This window comes from Otolemur garnettii, unplaced genomic scaffold (assembly GCF_000181295.1).
Source record: "Otolemur garnettii isolate 467f Iridium unplaced genomic scaffold, OtoGar3 scaffold00053, whole genome shotgun sequence".
NCBI lineage: Eukaryota > Metazoa > Chordata > Mammalia > Primates > Galagidae > Otolemur > Otolemur garnettii.
Genome location: NW_003852448.1, coordinates 355,347 through 372,118, shown reverse-complemented (window position 1 = coordinate 372,118; position 16,772 = coordinate 355,347). Strand labels below are relative to the sequence as shown.

The 16,772-nt window shown below is 40.2% G+C and overlaps 1 protein-coding gene across 3 annotated transcripts in view; it reads left to right on the top strand.

Annotated features, from left to right (window-relative positions):
- Nucleotides 1-16,772, top strand: part of EPB41L3 (erythrocyte membrane protein band 4.1 like 3) — a 180,047-nt gene that overhangs the window by 110,310 nt on the left and 52,965 nt on the right. The window lies entirely within an intron of this gene.

Genomic DNA, 16,772 nt, shown 5'->3' with positions numbered 1-16,772 from the left:
TTGGGAGGCTGAGGCAGGAGACTCGCTTGAGCCCAGGAGTTGGAGGTTGCTGTGAGCTGTGATGCCATGGCACTCTACCCAGGGGGACAGACAGCTTGAGTCTCTGTCTCAAAAAAAAAAAAAGAATTCCTCATCAAGCTGGTGTGGTGGCTCACACCTATAGTCTTAGCACTCTGGGAGGCCAAGGTGGGTGGATTCCTTGAGCTCAGGAGATTGAGACCAGCCAGAGCAAGAGTGAGACCTGTCTCAAAAAATAGCTCAGCATTGAGGCTGAGACAAGAAGATCACCTGAGCCCAAGAATTTGAGGTTGCTGTGAGCTATAACACCTCTGTACTCTACTGAGGATGATAAACTTGAAATCTAAATATATGCCCAGATATGTAAACTCTGTTTCAACCAAAAAATAAAAAGCCCCATTATAGAGGGGAAAAGGAACAAAATTCTACCACCAAAATTGGAAATGTAATCTGTTTTAAAAGTATATTTTACTTTAATGTGGGGCTTTTATTGTTTATACCCCACCATGCTCTAACAGAGATTTAAGATATTTTATATAAATGCACACAATATAATGAAAAAATAAAAGTAGAAAGCAGGACCAAGAGAAAGGAAGAGTAAGAAACCAAGAGTGAGGTTAGTTCATAAAACACATCCTGAGTTCTCTAACAGGCAGAGGACGAAGCTGTGACTTTGTCCACACCGTAAAAACAACTGAGTAGTTGAAAGTAGCAACTTTATTCTGGGGCCAGTTTGAGAGAAACTGTCTACACAGCTCTCTGATAAATTATTCAAGGAGTGGCTTGAGTACAGCCATCAGGAAAATCTCAGTGATTGTTGCTTCTCTCAGCCCAGCCTGTAATAAGCTTTAAGTAATAATTTGTCGGTTTGCAAATATGCTCTTCATTAAGTACCCAGGATGTGGCTTCTTATGATGTTTAGTTCAGAACCATATATGTAATTTTCTTAGAGGAATTTTATTATACAGAAAATTAGAAAATGTGGCATGGATGTGGGGCCAGGATGGGCTTCCTGTTCCCCTTCCCAACAAGTGTGGACGGTGGGACCTTCATAGGAGCTGGACTGGGCCTGCAGAGTGGTCCTGTCCCCACCATTTACTTGAAGGACTGTGGCTTAGAGAACCACTGGGAAGGGCCACTCATGTTCTGCGGCCACCAACCAACTGATCCTTGACAATAGAAGTGGACTGGGAGACATGAGATTCTCAAAACACAAAGACTTATTCCTCCTACTTGAAGTGAACCAGATAGGACAGCGTCTGGGCAGTATTTCAGAGCTCTGTGTTTGTTCGTTTGTGAGGTAAAGGTCTCCCCATGTTGCCCAAGTTGGACTCAATCTCCTGGACTCTAGGGATCCTCCTGCCCCAGTCTTTCGAGTGGCTGAGACTACAGGCACAAAAACCACTCCTGGCTTCAGACCTGTATTTTTAAACAGCAGAAACATAGATGAATTTGGCAAGTGAGGGCTTGACAGGAAGATACACAGTGAATATCACCCTCCTGCCAGGACATGGGCTGTGGAAGTACTAAAGGTGAGGTTAAAATGCACCTCAGAAATTTGGATGTAGGCCATGGCAGAGACAAAAGATGCTCAAGATCCCAAAGCTACTTTCTAGAGCATGATTTTAATAATTTTATCTGATAAAAACTTTAAAGCACTCATAGCCCGTCTAAGCGTGAGCAGTGTAATTTCTTCTGTACTCTGCAAGTTAACTTCAAATCTAAATATATGCCCAGATATGTAAATGAGATCATTCCCTGTATAGGATTATTAACTGTAAGACAGCTCACCAAATATGGTGACTGCTATAAAAATATTGGCTTCAGTTTTAGAACATTTTTTAGGTAGCAGCATCAAAAGCACACTTAATAACAAATGTTCCAAACTGTTATTCACACGTTTGTGTTTCTGTAGTTAGAGGAAGAGGGGATATTCTTCCTAGTTATCCAAGAGTTTATTTTGGGTTTGTTTCTTTTTCTTTCCTTTTCTCCTTTTTTGAGACAGAGTCTCACTTTGTCCCTCTGGGTCAAGTGCCATGGCGTCATAGCTCACAGCAACCTCAAACTCTTGGGTTCAAGTGATCCTCTTGCCTCAGCCTCCCGAGTAGCTGGGGCTACAGGCACCTGCCGCAATGCCTGGCTAATTTTTAGAGATGGGGTCTTGCTCTTTCTCAGGGTAGTCTTGAACTCCTGACCTCAAGCAATCCACCCACCTCAGCTTCCCGGAGTGATAGGATTACAAGTGTGAGCCACCGCACCTGACCTATCCAAGAGTTTTAAATAAGGTTTTAAAAAGAGTGTCCAGACACGTCCCTGTGCTACACATGGAACTGCTCTCTGCATTCATCCAGAGACTGTGCCTGCTACGCAGGTGGGTGCGCATGTGGATCTCTTGCAGCTTAGCCAAGGAAGGTCCTGAGAAACCATGATCCACCTTGTGTTTTTCTGTTTTGCGAGGGGTAAAGTGTGTCTATTTAAGTAATAGAGCAAAACCACAGCTCAAAACTCCTTCTTCCCTGGGAAGAACTTGAGAAATTTTTGAGGAAATTAACCTGTGACTCTTGAAGTGGAATTTTGAAGAACTGATAGAGCTTTCATTTGTAGGAAGAAACTATACTCTTCTTACAAAAATGGCTGGAGGCTAGGGGTGGAATTCAAAACTCTAGTTCTTGCCAGAGCAGATTATACCCACATGGTAGAGAAATGTAAACAAATTGGTCAGGAACAAATTTCAAAGATCAGAGCAGTTTTTGAAGAGATTTAAAGCAGGAAATGAACCCCAGATGCATTTATTTTAGCTTGATTTTCTTTCCTATTTTTTAAAAAATGATTCTGCTCCATGCCAGGCACTGTGGTAGGTGCTGAGAATCCAGCTGGGAGGCTGCCAATACTCACATTGTAATACAACCACATGTAAGATTGTGGCCCTTGCCAGGTGCGGTGGCTCACGCTTGTAGTCCTAGCATTCCGGGAGGCTGAGGCAGCTGGATTACTTGTGCTCAGGAGTTTGAGACCAGCCAGAGTAAGACAGAGATGCTGTCTCTACTAAAATACAGAAAAAGTAGCCAGGCATTGTGGGGGGCACCTATAGTCCCAGCTACTCAGGAGGCTGAGGCAAGAGGATCACTTGAGCCCAAGAGTTTGAGGTTGCTGTGAGCTATGCCACCGTAGCACTCTGTCCAGGATGACAGGGTGAGATTCTGTCTTTCAAAAAAAAAAAAGATTTCCACCCTGGCTGGTGCCCTGCAAGAGCTGTAGGAATAGCATGTCTGGGATTTGGCCTAGTCCTAGAGGCTGGGGTGGCATCGGGAAGGTGCCTGAGCAGCGGAGAGGAGGATGAGCTGCTGAAGGTGGGGCATCGTGCAGGAGAAGCCACCGTGCACGCAGGGTCTCCCTACCACTGGCCTTAGCTATCTGTGTTGCAGAAGTGTCCCTGACTGCTGAATCTAATAGCTAAACTCTGTTCTTCCCATCTGAATTTATTCTCCCCAATGCCCTTTTTATTTTAAATTTTTTAATGTGAAAAACAAGTTAAAATACATTTGATAAAGTCTCAGGGATGACCCCCTGGATTTTCACTTTGCTGCTCACTGTGTCAGCCCAGATTCCTTATTCAATCAGGGGAGGGCAGGTAGAACTAGTTTATGGTATCAGCAGTTCCTTCAAGGAGGAGGAGCAGAATTGCCTTGGTCAGCTTCAGCCTGAGTACAGGTGAACTCCAGGGAAGGCAGTTGCTTTAGCCCCAGTGGCAGAGAAAGCAGTGCCATCTGAACGAGGGTGTAATATTTTACCACTTTGCTTGAATAGAATGTTTGTCATCTTCCTGTAAAGAAAAGAACATCACTGTTGTTTCAGAAGGCTGTACCAGTTTGTTTTAAAGCAGTTTGGTTTTTTGGTTCACTTTTGATGTGACTTGTTATGCACTGCCATTTGTGAATGCTACTCATGTGTTTTAAATTTTTGAACCACAAAACCTAAAGAAATGGCCATCTGGGATTTTGGAAAGAGCGGTGACTGCCATTCCCTGGAGGTTGCAGAGTCGCGGGAACTGCTGCAGTGAGGCTGTCTCCCTGCTGCTCCAGATTCTCACTCTGCTGAGCTGAGAAGATGGGGCCCGTCTTCTCTGGGTCTAGAATTAGGACCAGCCCTCCCATCTCCTGAGCAGAATTCAGCAGCCTCTTCCCACCCCCATCCTGGGTGGGGCTGCCTGGACAAAGAGGTTTAATGCTGGCTTTCCAGGACTGTGAGCTCCCACAGTATTAAGCCAGGATGCCCTGGTAGAGGGGTGTCAGAACACAGTTCTGAGATGGTAGGCCAGGTAGAGGGAGCTTTTTCATTTTGGGAGGCCACATTAATTTACCTGTAATCAAATAAGGCCACATTCAAGTAACTTCAATGAGATATACTTAAAAACACACATTAGTTTGTAAAACTCTTAACTACTATCTACGTAGTATTTAAAAAAATGAAAACTGTGAATTTAAAGTTCAGTCACCCTTTAGTAACTTAGTTGTATCTGCTTTCTGGTGGGAAGCGTTTGAATATTTGGTTGCAGCTGGAGGCCATAGCTTCAGCTGATCTTCAAGATGGTCTTTATTTGTAAGCTTTAAGGGCGCCTTGATTTGGGTTAAGTGGGAGAATGTAGATTCACAGCAATAAGTAAGTTGAAAAGCAAAAAAGCATGTTTCGGGTATGTTGCCAAAATCACGGGTATTCTGTTTTCCATATTTCAATGGAATCTTTCTTAGCATCAGATAATGACTTTAAAATGTCATCTACTGAGAACTCAGTCAGTTCCATCTACAGTTCTCTAGGTGCCTTGGCAATGCCAACTAGGTGAGGCTGGAATGGTAATTTGAGTGTGATGTCACTATTCTCAAAGTCAGTAAACATTTTGTTGTATTTTTCAATTAATAGGTCTGTGTATTCTTCAAATGATTCATACTTAGGGTGGCCATAAAGTTTGTGTGCAATTTTGTGCACACCAACTTTACGGCCACCCTATATATCATCCTGCTCATCACTGACCTTTGCTAACCGGGGAAAATACTCAATTTCCTTTTAAAGGAGTATTTTGAAAAATATTTTTTTTCAAAATGCTTTAATTTTTTTTCACCACATATCATATATAGACTTAGTTTTACCCTGCAAAGAAATACTCAAGTCATTTTGGTTTGATGTAACAGAAATACTACATTCCTATAGAAATCTTTCAGTAATTTACAGTGCTACTTCTGTTCTTCATAAAATTTAACAGAAATACAATTTGGCTAACATCTGTCCCTGCAATAGCCACTGCACTGTAGAGTGATACAGCAAATTCACACTGAGCACCTCCTGGTTCAGCTTCATCAGGTTGCAGAACTGATGGTGCCATGTTTCATTTGCACCAATAGAACTAATAATACTTAGGACTTTTTATAAAGTGTCAGTTAATATAGTAGCTTTAGCACAGAGAGTTTGCTGATGTAAGATATTAATACAATGAAAAGAAATGGGAGCATCTGAGTCTGTTAGTAATTTTTTTATCTGTGCAATAAACCCTTCATGTTTTCCTGTCATGGAAGGTGCACCGTCTGTACACACACTCACTAAATTTATGAAATTCAGTCCAACTTCATGACATTTATCTTGAAAGTTGTTGAAGATATCTATTTCCTGTGTTCTGTTCGTGAGAGTGCCAAAAGCTACTAACTCTTTGTAGCAAAGAAAATCTACTGATCTGACCTGAATGAAATAATAAAACCTTCACCAAGTTAGTAGTGTTAGTTGATTCACCCAAAGTCATTGAATAATATATGTATCTCTTTTGACATATGCATGAGTTTGCTTTGTTAAGTTCAAGGCTGATTCCTGTTGCTGGTGAGTCCTGGTTCACCTTGAAAGGGCAGTAGTTTTTACTTGGAAGCGTTGTTGGGGTCTAAGCATGCTACAGCTTCAAACGTTGAATTCTTTCACAATTTCTACATCATTGAATGGATTTCCTTTTTCTCCAAGTATATAAACCATTTCATAAGTTCCTTCAGTGGCATTATTTCTAGGTCTTACTGCTGCTTGAAAAGAATGCTTTTGTTTTTCTCTTTTGTTTTGCTTTTGTTTTTCTCTTCTAATTTCTGCTACAGCACAACCTTTCATGCTTCTCTCTCTGACTTAAAATGTATTATGAGTGTTATAATACTGATGAGCATGGAATTTCTTTAATGTTGGTATTGCAGTATCACAAAGCAAGAAAATCATCTTATTTTTAGCAGAAACAAGATAATGTTGTAATTCCCAGTCTTCATTAAAAAATCCATTTTCTTCCTTCAGCATTTCCCTTGGTCTTTTTTGACACGATGAACTGTTAAGCAGACAGAGTTAAAAAATACTGTCAACCTGTGCAACTCTTCACAAATTCCACTTCAAACAGAAACACAGCACACCTTTGTCCAAAGCTGGAACAGAAGACTGGTGTTACTCGACTCCCATAAACTCTCACCAGCCAGCCTCTTGTGGTAGTGGCACCAGTTAGACAGGGAAGCTGAACTAAATCATGAGTGTAACGGCCGTCAATTTAGCCCTTAAGGCTTAGTAATGTTCTAATTGTGCCAGTCAATTGGGAGAATTATTTCTTTGAAACTTACTTCATTCTTTGGTATTTTAAACATGTTCTTTTAAAAATAAAACAAAAATACAAAAGTCAAACAAAAAATGTATTAATAAAAATAAAAGGATTTGTTCTGTAAAATTTGGATTCAATCAAAAGCCACTCTTGAGGACCTTGAAGGCTGCATGTGGCCTTAAGGCTGCAGGTTCTTCACCTCTGTCTTAGGCCCACTGGACCCCAGAGTGGTGTGTCTGCAACAGGTAAAGAAATTATATATAGGATTAAAATAATGATTGAAAAGGCTTGTATCCTCCCCATCTACTGGATTTTAAATACTAATAATCTACAATGTGACATGTTCATACGAAGACAAGAGGAAACTAAGTATCATTTATAAGATAATTGTGTCCTATTTTTTATAGACATGTTTTATTAGAGGTTTTGCATAGATTAAAGGATCTTTTTAATGTAAAAACTTACATTTAGCTGATAAAATGACGTATAATTACATTTTTAAATTATATTGTTTGTTGATCATCAGTGTGTTTTATAGAATTATGGCAATATAACAGTGCTACAAATTCATACTCACTAAATTTATTTTTTCTCACTAAATTTATTAAAAGTTGTTTTTATTGTCAATATTAGCACTGCATATAGCTCTTCATTTGACCAAATGAATTATAAGTCACCGTTGGCCGGGGCTTCCCTCTTGGGTTCCCCCACCTCCTCTGCTAGAGGTTCTGCACCCTCTGTTTTACTTATCAGTCTTTCTAGCAATATTTTCATCAGTAAATTCTGTCCTGTCGCCTAAGAAATAAATAGTTCACAATTTGGGTTTTGCCAGTTTGTTTGAGTTTTTTGAGAATTCTTAGAAAGGACATTATGTTCTTCCTCTCACAGAAAGAAATTCTCCAAGTTTCACGTCATTCAGAATTAGCTAATACGCTTATTTTACATGATTCAAGTTTGTGTCTCTCTCAAACATTCCTCTTTCTTAGGCTTCCTCTTCTGCATTCTTTTTGCACACATTGGCTTAGTGACCTGAATCCTTAACAGATTAACAGCAGGAAATGTTGTCTGACAGTTCACTGCCAACATCTCCTATGTGTGACGTGAAACTCTTTGTGAAAAATCAAGCCTAGTGTTTTTGCTGGCCAAGAAGAAGCATGGTCTGCTGGAAAGCTATTATCTACCACCCTGCAGGTCTCTGAGCACAAAAGTCTGATCTCAAATAGAGACTGAAATTACTACAACAAATGAAGGCAGAAACTGCCGATTGTGGCTGATAAAGGAAAACCCCTTTTTAAAAAGATGGATGGGCTTAATGTGCAGAAAGGTACTTTTGTGGTGTCTGTGCTAGAAGTGTCTGTATGAATCTCAGTCAAACGTAGGTCAGCTGTGCTGCAGTTAAACACGGTGTTTTAGTTTGGGCAGTGCTGTGTGCCACATGTCTAAAGATACATGACTAACTTGGCCTAGGATGTACCAAAATGTGCCAGTATACCTTACATATATCAAAACCATTTTATGTGTGTTTATAAAAGGTAATTTAATGTAAACTCAGTGTACTAATGGTTAATGCCACTTTTGAACAATTTCCCAATTATACAATGAAAAAGGATTTATCTTCCTTAAGAATAATGGTTTGATTTGTATTCTATTATTTCACTGTAGAAGAGATAGGCTTTCAGTAATATGTCAGTGTCTATACCAACTTTACCATTAGGGACCTTAGTATTATTGGGTTCCTTATCCAAAGGGCCTCATAAAATTACCAGCAAAGCCAGATGCAGTGGCACATGCCTGCAGTCTGAGCTACTCCGGAAGCTGAGGCAGAAGGATCCCTTGAGTCCAGGAATTAGAGGTTGTGGTGAGCTATAATCATACACCACTGCACTCCAGTAAGACCTCATCTCCAAAAAAAAAAAAAAAAAATCACCAGCATTTATAGTTTGTGCTTCCTTTGAGTTAGACAATGTGCTTTTTTAATGCAACAGTACTGTGAATAAGTACCAATATTTTTTCCATTTTATAATGAAAACAATGAAGCTCAGAGAGATGAAATAACTTATCTAATTTTACTAAACTAGTTATAGAACCAGAGTCTAGCCTTTGGACTAATATACTGCGCTTATAATAATGGGAAAGCAAATTTAAAATAGAGTAAAAATGTTTGTTTTCAAGATGTTTATATAATGCTAGATGAATTCTACTCTCTAGATAATTATAGAAATAAATCATATATGTTTACTATTTTTTTTATAAATTTACCAACCCAGGAAATAGTTGCATATTCCTATTTAAACAGAACCTCCAGATTTTCATTGCTAATTTGTATTAACTGATTTGTTAAAATTTGAAAGAAAGAATTATTGTGATTTCTGAAGAGCTGATTACTCAAGAATTTACAGAAAAAAACTAACAACGTATATGACATCTTGAGAGAAGAAACATGATCTCTGCCTCTCCAGTCAGTCCTCTGTGAATATGCTATCTAGATCACATTTGGGATTAGTACATAGGCTGTACGATCCCATTAAGTCCCGCCTCATGGGAATGGATTCTGGCAGTAGTGATATAGATAATGGACTTTCTCCTATGCTCATTTAACTTGACATTGCATGGACACTGGAGACGGACACCCGAAAGGGCAAGAGACATCCATAGTGCGGGTGGTGCTGTGTCTTGCTGCTTACAGCTCTCCATCTCTCTCTCAGGCTTAATGAACTCTGCTGTCGCAGACCAGACGCCATTGTCTTTTGTTCCTGTGTTTGACCACAGCCTGTTGGTATTTTCCAAGCATGGATTAAAATAAACAACAACAACAACAACAAACCCCACCCACTCTCCACTTAAGTTTTAGAACAGAGAGTGTTAGAATGTTTTTCTATCAAGAATCCAATAGAAAGCTGGATACTGTGGCTCACGCCTGCAATCCTAGCACCTTGGGAGGCTGAGGCAGGAGGGTCCCTTGAGCTCAGGAGTTTGAGAACAGTCTGAGCAAGAGTTAGACCCTGTCTCTAATAAAAATAGAAAAACTATCCAGGGATAGTGGCTGGCAGACTCCTATATTCTCAGCTACCTGGGAGACTGAGGCAAGAGGATTTCTTGAGCACAGGAGTTTGATGTTGCTGTGAGCTATGATGCCACAGCACTCTACCCAGGGTGACAGTGAAAATCCATCTCAAAAAAAAAAGAATCCAACAGACTAGGTGGAAGCCCAGGGAAGGTAACTGACTTACACAGAGTGCAGGCATCTGATTTAGGCTCGTATCTGAGGTAAACAGTAGTGCAGTCATTTAGAAATAAAGAGAATTCTGAATGGCCTCTGGATGTGAAGAACGTGGATAAGCATTCATGGAGGCAAAATTTCTGTCCTCAGGAAGCAGAAATGCCAGTTCACAGAACACTACTGCACAGTTCTCAAAGAAAATAACTTTCAAAAGAAAGTCAGTGTCTCTTTAAGGAAGATGCATAACATAAAGTACTAATGCATTGACACCCCCTCAAATTTCAAAACAGCTGAAAGAAGGGTACAAAAGCATCACTTTGGGAGGGCAGGAGGCGGGAGCTCACCTAATGTGCATATTGTGAGGGCGTGTAACCCTCCCCCCCCCCCCCCCCCCCCCCCGTGAGGGGCTCTTTTACAAATGGAACTTTACTCTGGAAGTGAGAACAGTGTAAAAATTGTGTCCTTATATTAACTTGAAAAAATAAAAAATAAATACCCCCCCCAAAAGGACTTTTCCGGAAAAGTCTCGATATCATAGCTCTACATACTATTTTTTTATTAATACGATTGGTTCAGGCCGTGCCAACACGGTCAGAGGCTGTCCCCCTTTTTCAGGAAATGCAATTCAGTGATTAAGGAAATGCCCATGGGCATTCCGACCTGTTCTCCCTTGAGCAGCACATGGGAAGAATAGACATTGTCTGGGACCGCATATTAAATACGAAACACTAATGAAAGCAGATGAGCAAAAACATAACGAAAAGTCTGCACATACTGATAACCAACATCACAGATGAGCAAAACAGTCTTCAGTCTGCAGCAGCCCGTGGGCCCAGGTTGGACACCCCTGCAGCCTTGCTCACACATGCACCACCTGCTCCAGCCCCCCAGCCCCAGCAGCAGGGCCTGCTGACTAGCTCCAGGCAGTTCTCAGGCCAGACGACTTGTTCTCCTCAATTCCTTCATGGTTATGCAGCTTCAGATAGATACCATACCCCATCTTCTAAGGCTAAAAGGTAATTTTTGACTTGATGAATTTCTCTAATTTCTGCTTTTGTGGAAGAATGCTTTACTCAGGCGGAGTCAAAGCTTTGTGAGACTGAAGAGAAAAAAAACGAACCCAAATTCTGTTGTAGTCGTGTGCCGGGATCTAGAGTCTATGTTTTCCTGCTTTTGCGCTCCGTGTCTTAAGCACAGATTAAGAAATGATTGTAGGAACTCAGGCACAAAGGCTCTTTTTGGAGGCAGTGCTGCCAAAGGCAGCAGCCTTTCTGGGGCTGAACTCCAGGTGTTTGCACTTGCTGGTAACCTCAGTCTCCTGCTAGGGAAGATGTTTACACTCCTGCCCTACTGGAAAAGAGGAAAGCCAGGCAGTTATGAACCTACCTGGAGTCTTCGTTTAGTAACGTAGTAACGTAGCAGGATCTTGAATAAAGGTCTGTATTTTATTTATTCAAAGTGAAAGTGCCTCCTTCTTAAATAAACAAGCCCAACAAACTTCAAAACGTTTCTACTTTTGTTTGAGACGGAGTCTCAACTATTTCACTCTCAGTAGAGCGCTGTGGCATCACAGCTCACAGCAACCTCAAACCCTTGAGCTTAAGCGATTCTCTTGGCTTAGCGTCCTGAGTAACTGGGACTACAGGTGCCCGCCACAGTGCCCGGCTATTTTTTTGTTGTTGTGGTTGCAGTTGTTGTTGTTTAGCTGGCCCTGGCCAGGTTCAAACCTGCCAGCCTCAGTGCATGTGGCTGGTGCTGTAACCACTGTGCTGTGGGCGTCAAGCTAAAACATTTCTACTTGTTAATGTATTTTATTCCTAGCTTTAAATGCAAGTTAGTGTTTTATGATTTCCCCCCAGAATTTAGTGGTTTATTATATCTCAGTTGTATCATTTTATTTCAGCATTTGGCTGGTTTATAATTTCTTAAGAACTTACATTTCTCAAGAAAAAAATTGTTGGAAAGGATGTCTTAAGATTTTAAGCTTGTACATAGTAGATCTGTGTATATCAATTTTATCATAATGTAACTGTGAGTGTTAATATCAATGGCCTACACAGAAACCAGATTGGGCCTAGACTAAATCTGAAAAAGTTACACATTACCTTACAAAAAAGTAAGATTTCTTCAGAGTCCTTATATTTAAAAATTTCCAAGTTGTAAATATAATTTAACCTAAAGCATACCTTTTAATAATACATGCATGAATTTACCTGGGAATCTTTAAAAAATTCAGTTGCCTTGGGCTCATTTTCAGAAGTTCCAGTGTAATTGACCTGAGGCTGGGGCCTGGGCATCAGGCTCTTTTCTTTTTTTTTTTTTTGCAGTTTTTGGCCAGGGTCAGGTTTGAACCCGCCACCTCCAATATGTGGGGCTGGCGCCCTGCTCCTTTGAGCCACATGTGCTGCCTGGTATCACGTTGTTTTCAGTGCTCCTAGAACACACTGTTAAAAATCACTATTGTAAAAATATCACTTCCGTGTCATTGTTTATAATATACTAGTGAGAAAAATCTTATCTACAGTTTCCTTGTTAGTATTTTCATCTCTTAATGGCATTTGACCAAATATGAGGCCCTGTGAAAGATGAAATACCAGAGGCATGATTCCCTTAAGGTTAGGGATCAAAGGGGCGCGCCCAGGGACACAGCCGGGACTTAAGGCAGAATGTGGGAAGTGCAGCCATAAAGTGCTATGATGTTTGAAGGAGAGAAAAATCACATTTGGTTGGGAAGGCAGGAAATGCATTAAAAAAGTGGCACTGGAAAAATCTCCTGGAGGTTGAGAAGGACTTCACAGGAAAGAGGCCGGGCAGAGCATTTGGAGGCATGGAGAGCATCATCGTGGGTGATGCCTGAGGTGCACCAGAATGTGTCACACCCGATCAAATCCACGTGCTCATCATGGTACAACAGCCTACAAAACAAAAAGATGGAACTGGGGACTTCTGGATGATGCTAGGGCACCAGCTCGTTATCCTTGCAAATGGGTAGAAACAAGCATTTATCTAGACTTTGGTAATTAAACTGTATCACTGAGTAAACAAACAGTTCTAACAAAGAGACCACCTGTCTCTTTATAAACGTGCTCTAGCTAATAAAGAAGGACTGAGGAGGATTGGAAGGTTGCCGTTTTGAATTACTATCACCGTGTCAGGGCAGTGGTCTCAGTGACAGTAATACCCCATGGACGGCAGCAGTCATGTTATACCTCATGATGAATTTACACGGTATCACTTGTGATAGACAACCACAATCTGACCAAGCTTCCAGACTTAACTACCAATTCACAAGATGTTCAGGAGACTGAGAAAACATGTTACATTATGCCAAGAAGATGCAACAGCAAAATCTAGACTGAGGGGTTCTCCAGGCAAATGACCCAGTTTCTTATACAAATTTCCAGGGGAAAGGCAAGATAAGTGAGGAACTGGCAGATTCAGTTTTGATTCTCATGTTTACTCATAATAAAACCAGGGTTAGTTATGATCCTCAGTTTCAAATATCCAGTAGGGGGTCTTGGAACTCATGTCTCTCATGGAAAAGGGGGTCTACTGTAGTAGGAATCACACAATATGTAGCCTTTTTAGATGGACTTCTTTGGCTTCACTGTATGTATTTAAGGTTTTTTCATGTATTTTTGTGGCTTGATAACTCATTTCTTTGTATCAGTGAACAATATTTCATTGTCTGTATATACCACAGCTTGTGTCTTGATTCACCTACCAAAGGACTTTCTGATTGCTTCTAAGTTTTGGCAATTATAAATAAACCTGTAATCATTTGTGTGCAAGCTCTTGAGTAGATAGGAGTTTTCAATTCATTTGGGTCAATACCAAGGAGTATGATGCTGAATCATATGGTAGGAGTGTGTTTAGTTTTGCAGGATCCCACCCAAACCGTCTCCCGAAGTGGCTGTACCATCTTGCATTCCTACCAGCAGTGAATGCAGGTGCCCGTTGCTCCACATCCCCTCAGCATTTTGTGTTGTCAGAGTTGTGGATTGTAGCTGTTGGTAGGTGTGAGGGCAGGATCGCATTGTTGTTTTACTTTGTAATTTCGCTGATGACATGTTATGTGGACCACATTTTTGTATGCTGATTTGCCATCTGTATGTCTTTTCTGGTCAGATGGCAGTTCAGATATTGTGCCCATTTTTTAATTGTGTTCGTATTAGTGAGTTTTAAGAGTTCTTTATATATCTTTGCAAAATATTTTCTCCCAGTTTGTGGCTTATCTTTTCTTTCTCTATGATCTCTTTTGGCAAATTTCTCCTAATATCCAGGAATTTAATGAATCAATTTGGAAATTTTTAAATTAAAGAAAAAATGTAAATAAGAATGAAATTTGTTTAAATTGCTTGAGAATGTGCCATTCTTGGTACATTTCCTTTAAAGCCTTCCCATGATGGGCTGTAATATCCCTATTTACTCTATCAGAATCAGCAATGAAATTTGCCGGGTGAAATTTCAGGAAGAAGGTAGGTCACCTTTGTTTTGTTACTCTCAGAAAGTAAAATCAACTTTCCTGGATACTATCAGAGAGCATAATATACATAAACTGTCAATGCCTTTGAGTCACAGATGAGTTAACTCAGGAGAAACTACAAGACTAAAAACTTAGACTAAAGACTAAGAACTCTGATTAGGTAAATGACCCACTAGTTTAGATTAGCTCTTTTATTTATTTTTTTTAACTTTACTCGCTTCTTGACTCATAGTGGCTCTATCTAACCACACCCTATGACAGCATGTGCTTAGATTTGCTCACTTGTCTTTGGGAGCCATAACAGCTAACACAATTCCTCCAAAATTTCCAGTCTGTTGAACATTATTCACATGTTAAAGTTCTCACCTACGCATATACGCAGATGTCAACATGTAGAAATACTTGACTTGACAAGTTGAATAACGTGCTAGAAAAAACCCATCTAAGTTAAAAAAATCAGGAGTGTTTTAGAGTTGTTTGAGATTGCAGAGGCGAATTCAGTCCTGGGCTAGAAAGTAGGTTTCATGTCCGGTCCCACCTCTGTCCATTGGCAGTGTCTTTCTCATCGTGAAGCGGTCTGGGCACTACGGGAGAGAGGCCTTCCATCCGTCAGAAGTTTGCTGTAAGCAAAGGGAAGCTCAGGAATGGCCTTAAGCCCATAATCTCCTTGCTCAGTAGTCTTACATCCTCACTCAAGGGTGAAACAAGAGACCCAAATAATTTAAAAGCCTTTTCCCGGCTAGCTGGTGGTGTGCTGATATCTAGAAGGTAGGAATTTACTTGTTTCCATTCCATATAACCATCTACAGTTGCTTCGAGACAACTGGTCCCAGCTCGTAGGGCCGAAAAAAAATCTCTATTGTGTACTATGTCTTAAAAACAAGATTTAAAATATTCAGTAAGAAATGGTATAGTCTGTTCAAGAGAAAGATAGGAGTCTTTAATAGAAATCAAATTGCAAGAAGCCGTGAAAGAGGGAGCCAATTAGCGTAACAGTCTGTGCTTGAACTAACCCACACCACCGAATAGGCAAAAGGAAGGACAGAGCAGCCAGAAGATGGCTTATTTTTCAACAACCAGGACACCTGCAGCCTACTTAGGGAGAAGGCACCGCTACGCCTGGCTCCCCTACTCCCCGCATTGAGGCTGCTGTGGTCTGCCAGAGGGTATAAGAAACAGAGTGACTTGAAACTTTGTTGAGAAAAGTTTTTGTATTTGCATTTGTTTTGGGGTTTTTTTATTCATTGAGAAAATATTTGGGCAGACACTGATGTGTATTTTTGTGTGTCATGTATGTGTACATAAATAATAACTAACTGAGGTCATTAGGTAATAAGCAGGCAATTGGGATCTTAAAAAAGAACAGGACTTGTTAATTCTAAAGTGGCTTCATCATGTCACCAGGAGTTGACTCTACATTAGTTACTCTGCCATTTGTCAGCCACCAGGCTGTAATAATTGCTGACATTTATGGAATACCTGTTATGTGCCACCACTGGACCAAATTCGAATGCATTATTTTATCTTAATGTCAGCCGTTCCAAAGAAATAGGGTAGTATAAGCAGAGGTTCACACAGCTGCGAGAGACATACGTTCTAAAGACACTACCCAGAGCATTGCATAAGACACCACTCTGATTCACCACCTTTGAACCTCTGTTCTTATCTGGTATTATTATTACATTGACAGTACTACTAGAAGCATCTGAAGAACCAGGTTTTTGTGAGAAGTTTTATAGTTTATCAAGCATTATTCAGAAATAATATACTGTTATTAAAAATAAAGATTTCAACCAGGGAGCAGGCATTTCATTGTCGTAATATTTATCATAGACAATAAGCAATGTTATTATGTAGTTTACTAACAGGTGATTTATTTGCATCCTTTATAGAACTGTTTTTTCCAAATACATCACTGATTATTTAGCTAGCCACAATTTAGACTTGACTTTTCTATCATAAATTTACCTTTTTTCCTAAATAGTCATGCTTGAGGAGACTGAGTAATTACTTCCAACATAATTATGGCTGCACAGTAATGCACCACTACAGGTCTTTTGAATGCTTAGGCTTGGACGGTTTATCAATTTTCATATTTCTCATTGTTACTGCATTAAATCTTAAAGACAAATAAGCTTAAAGTATTAGATGTAAACTATCAGTGCCATACGAACAAAAAGTAGTTGAGCGTATTTGTTGCATGTTAATTACTCTCAGACTCCAGCTATGTTTAAAGACCTTTGGAAAGATTAGATGAAAAATCATAGTACAGGGCAGCATCTGTGGCACAAGGAGCAGGGTACCAGCCCCATATACCAGAGGTGGCAGGTTCAATCCTGGCCCCGACCAAAAACTGCAACAACAACAACAAAAACATAGTATAGCACAGTAAATTAAGGTGAAGAAATTTTCCTCCCAAATAACAATCTTCTTCCTTTTTCCACATG